This window comes from Phascolarctos cinereus, unplaced genomic scaffold (assembly GCF_003287225.1).
Source record: "Phascolarctos cinereus isolate Bilbo 61053 unplaced genomic scaffold, phaCin_HiC Scaffold_2;HRSCAF=192, whole genome shotgun sequence".
Taxonomy (NCBI): domain Eukaryota; kingdom Metazoa; phylum Chordata; class Mammalia; order Diprotodontia; family Phascolarctidae; genus Phascolarctos; species Phascolarctos cinereus.
In genome coordinates, this window is record NW_027555625.1 from 61,422,067 (window position 1) to 61,431,593 (window position 9,527).

Genomic DNA, 9,527 nt, shown 5'->3' on the forward strand with positions numbered 1-9,527 from the left:
CATTCTTTCTGGAGCTTCTTGTAGTTGTCCTCTGCTGTTCCCCTGTGGCATATTGGAGGCCTTCTGACCTGAGGAGGTCATCTTCCAGTGTTAAGTCTTTTAACATTTTGATACTGTCTGTGGGTTTTTTTTGGCAAAGATACTGGAGTAGTTTGCCATTTTCTTCTCCCAGTACACAGTAGGTGCTTAATAAATGCTTGTTCTTCCACCTCCCCCTGTATCCAGTCAGTTGCCAAATCTTACTGTTTCTGCCTTCACAACGTGTCCTACATCTGCCTCTTTTTTCCAGACATACAGCTACTGCAACAGTCTTTTAATTTTTGTTAGACTCAGTTCTCTTACCACTCCCATCAACTCTACACATTGCTGCCAAAGTGATTTTCCTTAAGGGCAGATGATCACATCCTACTCAAGCACATGGAGTGGCTTCCTGTTACCTTTAGGATAAACTCCCTTGTTTAGCTTCTAAATTCCTGTGCAACCTAGTCTAAGACACAATCTATCTTTCTAGACTTATTGGACATTACTCCTCCACTTGAGCACTTTACTGTTTAGCCAAACTGGCCTTCTCTCTGTTTTTTACATGAAACACATCTCCCATCTCCTTCAATAAATAAGTATTTATTAAGCACCTACTATGTTCCAGGCACTGTGTTAAGCACTAGGATACAAAAATTGGCAAAAGGCAAGGCCCTGCCCATGAGGAGCTCACAGTCTAATGAGAGAGACAGCATGCAAACAAATATATATGAAGTAAGCTATGCACGGGATAAATAGGAAATAATTAAGAGAGAAGACTTGAGTAACAGAGAAGACTTCCTATAAAAGATGGGACTTAAAGGAAGCCAAGGAAGGCAATAAGCAGACTTGAGGAGAGAAGCATTCCAGACAGGACAAGCCTCCATGTAAAGGGGGCACCTCTTTGACAGAGACAGGGGAAAGGAGGAGAGAATGGGAGATGATGTCAAGGGGTTTTGAGATGAAGACAAGAGGGAGCTCCCATCCAATAGCCTTGGGTGAAGTTCTCATCTGATAAAGAGTGATGAAGGGAAGTTTGAGAGGGAAAGAGAAGGCTTAGTATAGCTTCTGTGAGAACTGATATAAGGAATCAGAAAAAGATAAAAAAATACTGCCTTGATGCAATGAGGGTTCTGTTGATGTTGGATAACATGAATTTGTAATGTATCCAGTTGGCTAGTGAATAGGAGAGAAGGAAGCAGAAGGTGGAGTAATCCAGGGTTGAGATTTGGCAAGAAGGGAGCAGCAATAGGACAGACTGGGCAAAGGATTTGAGAGCAGATGACAGCATAAGGTTGGAATGGCTAACTATTGATTGAAGTTGGAGAGTGAAGAAAGTAAAGTCACACTGGTGGAGGTCTTCATTCTAGTGCTAATTCCGTGAATGGAGGTCTCCATGAAGGCAAACAACAGATGTAGGAAAGATAGAGCCTAGGGATAGGTGGGGTAATAGGAGGTTATGGTCAATTAGAGAAATGGAAAACTTATGGATGATGTTGAGATGTAGTGTGTGCTCATCTTATGTGGCTAAGGTGGTCATGAAAGTGGTCATGAGGCTTAATGAGGTTGAGGGGACATCTACATTGCTATTAGAGTCCTGTGGTATAAGGCAAGGAGGAGTTGGGCAGCAGAGGGACATGGCAAGAAAGGTCCTGAACTCCGTGAGAAAGGAGAAAGAAGGACGACAGCTAACATAATTTTAATTGGGTGGGAAATTGCCTTTGAGTGGACTTCAAAAAAGGAAAGTTTACTTTATGAAAGAGATAAAGAGAAAGTCTGGCAGTAATGATGGGCAGCGAGAAGCATTGCAGCTTCTCTAGGACCAGTGTGAAGGGGCTAATACATGCCTAGTGTTAACTAAGGTAAATCAACATACAACCCCACATCCCACCTTTGAGAAATGTACAGTGTGAAATGCTGTAATCTCAGGAATTGTATTAATTGTAATAATTCTTATTTTTAAAATACTGTGCTCAAAATTGTCTTCTGTTAACAGGAGAAAACAGCTGCTTCTCCAGATTATTTTCCTTTTGTGAATTAAGATGACTTTATCATCATCATCAGCCCACTGAGTAGAAGGAGACTAAACCTGATATTCTGGGTTTGGAATCTAAATATTGACAAACCCATTTTTGTGAGATAAAATAATAGAGAATTTCAAACAGCTTAGACTGCCAGGCAAGCTAGCAATTGCCACTCGACTCAACCTAAAACAAATCAGAAACAGAGGTCAAAAGAAATTGCATAAACTCTGCCTCTTGTCTGAGAGGAGGGGGAGAATAAGGGATAAGGAGGAATGCTGGTTATTGGCCAATAGACAGACAGGGGCAGCGACAAAAAAGGGTCACGACTATCTTTGATCGGCAGAGGCAGGGGCAGGAACGAAATTATTTTTGACTGGAAGCAATGACAGCAACAGTCATAAAGGGGGTAAAGATTCCTTCCCTTATTATGAAGACGACTGTTTAAAAAGAAAGGAGTTGCAAAGAAGAGAAACAATATTTTTTAGGTTTTCACAAAAACAAAAAATATTCCAGAAAGAATCATAGCTTTTGCAAAAATTAAGGGCTAAAAAGAAATAGGAAAAGGAGGATGAAATAGTAGAATCAGAAGTTTAAAACTGAAACCTTTATATGCTGCCTAGTCAACACCTCCCCTATTTTACTAGTGAGGAAACAGATCCAGCGAGATACAGCTGTTGTCCAGGGCCACAGAGAGTCTGGACTTGAACCCATGGCCTCTGACTGCTGCTGCTGCTACAGAGATTCCTCTTCCTTCTTTGGAGCATGCTTCCCTTTCTCTGCAGCAGCAATGGAGGGAGGCGTCTGCCCCAGAGACTAAAAGAAAGGAATCCCACTGCTGCATTGGTCTCCCGTCATGTAGGGGATGTTCACAGATCAAAGGTTTATACCTTGGAGATGGCTGGGCTCATCTCCTTATTCAGCCATCAGTCTTCAGTAGCCAACTTCGAATTATTATTGTAGCATACAAGTCTTCTTTCACTAACCCTAAAATAAGAAGACACAGCAGTCGTACCAAGAAGAGAGAACAAAAGCAGAGCAATTGGCTCCCTTTCTCACAGCCTCTTGGAAGCCATATGCATCATGTGAAAGTAATGCTAATCAAAGTCGCAGTCTCCAGACATGCAGAATCCTGGGATGTATAGGTAGCAGGGAGGTACTTTAAAGACCATCTCAGTCAACCCTCCCCTTTTGGAGATATAAGGAGACTGGTTGGGGAAAAGGGACAGGGCTTGTGTGAGGTCATAGGCTGGGGAGAGAGCGTCTGGGATTTCTTTATGAAGCGCCTCCTAAGTGCCATTCACTGTTTTTTTTATTTGTTGGAGATCTCAAGAACGGCAAAAACACAGTTCCCTTCCCTCAGGTAGTTCACAATCTAATGGAGACAAGAGACAAATAATTATGTACATACAAGATATAGAAGTGTGTGTGTGTTACATATACCTGTACACACACACACATACACATACACACAGAGTCAGTTCTCTTTATTTGTTGTAGTTATGTTCCATAGTCACCGTGAGCACTGAATTAACGAATAGGGAACCATTGCTCCAAGGGGAAACACAGGGTTAGGCTTTTTTGAGACTCTGGGCATAGCCTTTACTGTAACACTTTCTGGAGCTCTCATGTACAGATCAGTCGGTTCCTTTTTCTGGATGGCCATATTGTTGATAAGTTGACATTGAATTCACAGCCAACAGCACTATGGCTCATGCTTGAAGGAAGCTTATCTAATACATGTATTTTCTCTGCAAGTCACTTCACAACCTTCTTAGGCTTAGAAATACTAGATAGCATTTCAACATTATACTTGAGGGCCATTTTAAACAGTGAAATCACCAACAAAACAACAACAGCACAAAAATGCAAAAACTCCGGCCCTCAATATAGATCGAAAAGGACACTTGCTTATAGGAGGAGAGCTGGAACAAGGCCAAGCCTTATTTGACCTCAGCTGGAAACGTGCATGTCAGGCGACTCACATTTTTCATCATGCTGCAAATAACTGCTGGTGCACCATGAGTAGTGATTTGGGGGTTACAATTAAATTTTAGTGAGTAGGCAATTTTACAAATATGCAGTCTGTGAAGAATGAGGATTGGTCGTATATGTTTATATATATATATATATATATATACATATACATATATATATGTATGTATGTATATATATATATATGTTTATATATATATATACATATACATATATATGTATGTATGTATATATGTATGTATGTATGTATGTATATATATGTATGTATGTATATATATACATATACATATATGTATGTATATATGTATGTATGTGTATGTATATATATATGTATGTATGTATGTGTATGTATATATATATATATATATATATGTCTGTGTGGTGTAAATAAATGGAAGGAGACCTGAAAGGGCCTCCTGTTCAAGGAGGGACTCAAAACTTTTGGGCTCTTGGCTTTCTGGATAGAGGAGGTCTGCCACAGCCATTGTCTTCTTTGAACTTAATGATCTCTTTCAGATAGCACTTCTGCATGACTGCTTCTATAGCTTGTAGGCTTGGTTTTGGTTTTGTTTTGTTTTTAATTTTTAAAACAGCCTTAGGGAGATCAAAAGTTTGAAGGGCTTTTAATGGGGATTTTTTAGCTCACTGCTGTTAAGAATACCCTTTTTTACAGTGCTAAGTATAGTAATAATCTGCCATATGGTCAGAACTAGTGCAAACAGCAGATCCTGGAGTGAAGTTCTAATGCCCCTCTTCCACCTGGACTGGACTGGGTAGGAAGATAGTCAAAATGTGTGGTGCTCACAATGGAGGAACAGTGAAAAAGCTGCCCAGTACAAAGAGGCATCTAGTTTGGGTCATGCTTCCAGTGGGAGCTCCTTAAAGGATCAGAACTGTTTTCCCTAGATGTCCTTGTGAATGGCATACAGCAGACCTGTACAACTTGTAAACTTCTTCAGGCCACGGATAGGTTAGACTAGAGACAGACTGACAATCATATGACAAGCAGGAGAGTACACAGTGGCAACCCTACATTTTTCCAGGGCCTCCCTAAATCCTTGTGGCTGTGTGTTGTGCAGGCTTGGTATACAGTGTAGTGGAAAGAGCTTTGGGCTAGGAGTTCAGCAGCCTCAGTTCTAAGCCTGGCTTGACTGCCAATTCACTTTGTAACTTTGAGCAAGTCCTTCTCCAAAGGTCAGTTGGAGGGTCATTTAAAATGAGGTAAAATCTCCCTTCTTTGCAGAGGTGACAGGGCGATCTCAGTTGTATATTATATGTGCTGTCAGACAAGGTTGGTGTCTTGGTCAATTTGTTTAGTTTTTTCTTCTTCTGTAATTTTTGTTCAAGGAATGGCTCAATGGGTAAGGGATGTGTTCAGAAATAAGGCTGATAACAGAATTTGCCGAATGGAAAAGGAAGTACAAAAGCTCAGTGAAGAAAATAATTCCTTAAAAATTAGAATTGATCAGGGAAAGCTAGGTGGCACAATGGATAGAGCTTCAGCCTTGGAGTTAGGAGGACCTGAGTTCAAATCTGGCCTCAGACACATGACGCTTACTAGCTGTGTGACCCTGGGCAAGTCACTTAACCCCGATTGCCTCACCAAAAGGCAAAAAATAAAATAAAATAAAAAAATTAGAATTGATCAAGTAGAACCTAATGACTCTGGGGCAATCAAGATACAATAAAACAAAATTAAAAACAAGTTTAAAAAAATAGAAGAAAATCTTAAATTTCTCATTGGAAAAACAACTGACCTAGAAAATGGATCCTGAAGAGATAATATAAGAATTACTGGACTACCTGAAAGCCATGGGAAAAAAAAAAAAACTTGGACAACACCTTTCAAGAAATTATCAAAGAAAACTGCCCTGATATATTAGAACCAGAGGGCAAAACAGAAATTGAAAAGATCAACTGATTACCCCCTGACAGTGATTCCAAAATGAAGACTCCCAGGAACATTATAGCCGAATTCCAGAGCTCACAGATCAAGGAGAAAGTATCGTAAGCAGCCAAAAAGAAACAATTCAAGTATCATAAAGCTACAGTCAGGATTACACAGGATTTGGCAGCTTCCACATTAAAAAACCAGAGGGCTTGGAATATGATATACAGGAAGGCAAAGGAGTTAGATTACAACCAAGAATCACCTACTCAGCAAAATTGAGTATAATCTTTCAGGGAAAAAATTAACATTTAATGAAATAGTACACTTTCAAGCATTTTTAAAAATTCAGAGCTGAATAAAAAATTTGACCTCCAAATACAAGACTCAAGGGAAACAAGAAAGATAAAACATAAGGTATTTGATAAGGTTAAACTATTTATATTTCTATATGGCAAGATAACATTTGCAACTCTTAACAACTGAGCATTTAGAAGACAGAAGGTATAGATATAAGATGACTTTGATGGGGTGGTACCCCCCCCCCAAAAAAAAAAAGGAGTGAGAAAGAAAATTGCACTGGAAGAAGAAGGAGGGTGAGATTTATGTGGGATAATTTACCCCATTCAATCTTTTCAATTATCCCTCATAAAAGTGTCATGAAAAAGCTATTATAATGGAGGGGGAGATGGGGGTGGGTGGGCAAAACTTTAACCTTACTCTCATCAAAATTGGCTCAAAGAGGGAATTACATACACACTCAGTTGGATATAGAAATCTGTTTTACCCTATAAGGAAGTAAAAATGGATGGGGATTATGGGAGGGGGAGGGGGACTGATAAAAATCTCCAATTAAACACCAAACTGGAAATCCTGAGAATCAATGGAGCTTAATAAAATTGAAACTAAGAAAACCATTGAACTAATAAATAAAACTAGAAGCTGGTTTTATGAAAAAAAAAATAAAATGGATAAACCATTGGTTAATTTGATTTAAAAAAGGAAAGAAGAAAACCAAATTATTAGTATCAAAAACAAAAAGGTGAGCTCACCACTAATGAAGAGGAAATTAAGACAATTGTTAGGAGCTATTTTGCCTAATTATATGCCAATAAATTTGACAATCTAAATAAAATGGATGAATATCTAAAAAATTACCCAGATTAACAGAAGAAGAAATAAAATACTTAAATAACCCAATCTTAGAAAAAGAAATTGAACAAGCCATCAATGAACTTCCTAAGAAGAAAATTCCTAGGACCAGATGGATTCACAAGCAAATTCTACCAAACATTTAAAGAACAATACTATATAATCTCAATACTATATAAACTATTTGGAAAAATAGATGAAGAAGGAGTCCTACCAAATTCCTTTTATGACACAAATATGGTGCTGATACCCAAACCAGGAAAAGCCAAAACAGAGAAAGAAAATTATAGACTAATTTCCCTAATGAATATTGATGTGAAATTTTTAAATAAAATGCTAGCAAAGAGATTACAGTAATATATCTCAATGATCATACACTATGACCAGGTGGGATTTATGCCAGGAATTCAGAGCTGGTTCAATATTAGGAAAACTGTTAGCATAATTGACCATATCAATAACAAAACCAACAGAAATCATAAGATTATCTCAGTAGATGCAGAAAAAGCCTTTGACAAAATACAGCACCCATTCCTATTAAAAACACTAGAGAGCACAGGAATAAATGGAGCTTACTTTGAAATGGTAAGTAGTATTTATCTAAAATCATCAGCAAGCATTATCTGTAATGGGGATAAGCTAGAAGCCTTCCTAGTAAAATCAGGGATGAAGCAAGGATGCCCATTATCACCTCTATTATTTAATGTTATACGAGAAATGTTAGCTATAGCAATAAGAGAAGAAAAATAAATTACAATAGGCAATGAGGAAACAAAACTGTCACTCTTTGCAGATGATATGAGGTTCTACTTAGAAAATCCTTGAGAATCAAATTAAAAAACCACTTGAAATTACTAACAACTTCAGCAAAGTTTGCAGGATACAAAATAAACCTACATAAATCATCAGCATTTCTATATAAGACCCAGCAGCAGGAGATAGGGAAATTCCATTTAAAATAACTGTAGACAGTATAAAATACCTGGGAGTCTACCTGCCAAGACAAACCCAGGAATGGTATGAACACAACTATAAAACACTTTTTACACAAATAAAGTCATCTAAACAATTGGGAAAATGTTAATTGTTCATGGATAGGCTCAGCCAATATAATAAAAATGACAATTCTACCTAAATTAATCTATTTATTTAGTGTCATACCAAACTGTCAAAAATTATTTAAGGAGCTAGAAAAAAATAATAACAAAATTCATCTGGAAAAACAAAAGCTCAAGGATATCAAGGGAATCAGTGGAAAAAAAAGTATGAAAGAAGGTGGTCTAAAAGTACCAGATCTCAAACTGTATCATAAAGTGGCAATTTTCAAAATAATAGGGTACTGGCTAAGAAATAGAGTGGTAGATCAGTAGAATAGATTAGTTACAAATTACATTACAGTAAATGGCCATAGTACTCTATCTAGCATATGATAAACCCAAAGATTAAGCTTTTGGGACAAAAACTCATTATTTGACCAAAACTGCTAGGAAAACTGGAAAACAGTGTGACAGAAACTAGACCAATATCTCACACTGTATACCAAGATAAGGTCAAAATGGTACATGATTTATACATAAACAAATTAAGAGAGCATAGAATAGGGGTAGCTAGGTGGCACAGTGGATGGAACACTGGCGCTAGAGTCAGGAGAACCTGAGTCCAAATATGGCCTTGGACAATTGACCCTAGGCAAGTCACTTAACCCCAGTTGCCTTGCCAAAAAAAAAAAAGTGATAAGCAGGATGACATCAGAAAAACCTGGAAAGACTTACATGAACTGATGCAGAATGAAGTAAATAGAACCAGGAACATTATACCCAGTAACAGCAATATTGTTCAGTGAAGAGCTGTGAATGACTTAGCTATTCTCAGCAATACAATGATCCAAGACAATCCCAAAGGCCTAATGATGAAGCATACTGTCTGCCTCCAGAGAAAGAACTAATATTGATTGAATACAGACTGAAGCATATTTTTCACTTTTTTTTTTGTTCAAGTCTTCTTGTACAAAATTACTAACATGGAAATGTTTTACATAATTAGACATGTATGGCCTATATCTGAGTAATTACTGTCTGAAGAAAGGAAGGAGAGAGGAGGGAGGGAGAGAGGAATAGAATTTGGAACTCAAAACTTTAAATAAAAATGTTAAAAATTTTTAAAAAAGAAAGAAGGGTGATGTAAACCAAAAAGCATCAATAAAATTTTAAATGATTATGTTAGATCTGAGGATTAGTTGAAGGACTGGGAATGTTTAACCTGGAAAAGAGAACACGTGTCTGCTATCTTCAAGTATCTGAAGGCTGGTCTTATGGAGGAGGAATCAGATTTGTTCTGCTTGGTCCAGAGAACAGAACAAAAAAGCAGATTTAGACTTGGTATAAGAAAAAAATTCTTCACAGTTGGAGCTAAGAGTAGGAAGGGATCCCTCAAAAAGTCATGGGATCCCCATC

At 37.7% G+C, this 9,527-nt stretch overlaps 1 protein-coding gene across 1 annotated transcript in view; it reads left to right on the forward strand.

Annotated features, from left to right (window-relative positions):
* The window catches only part of ENKD1 (enkurin domain containing 1), a 96,517-nt gene that overhangs the window by 46,268 nt on the left and 40,722 nt on the right, over positions 1-9,527 (forward strand).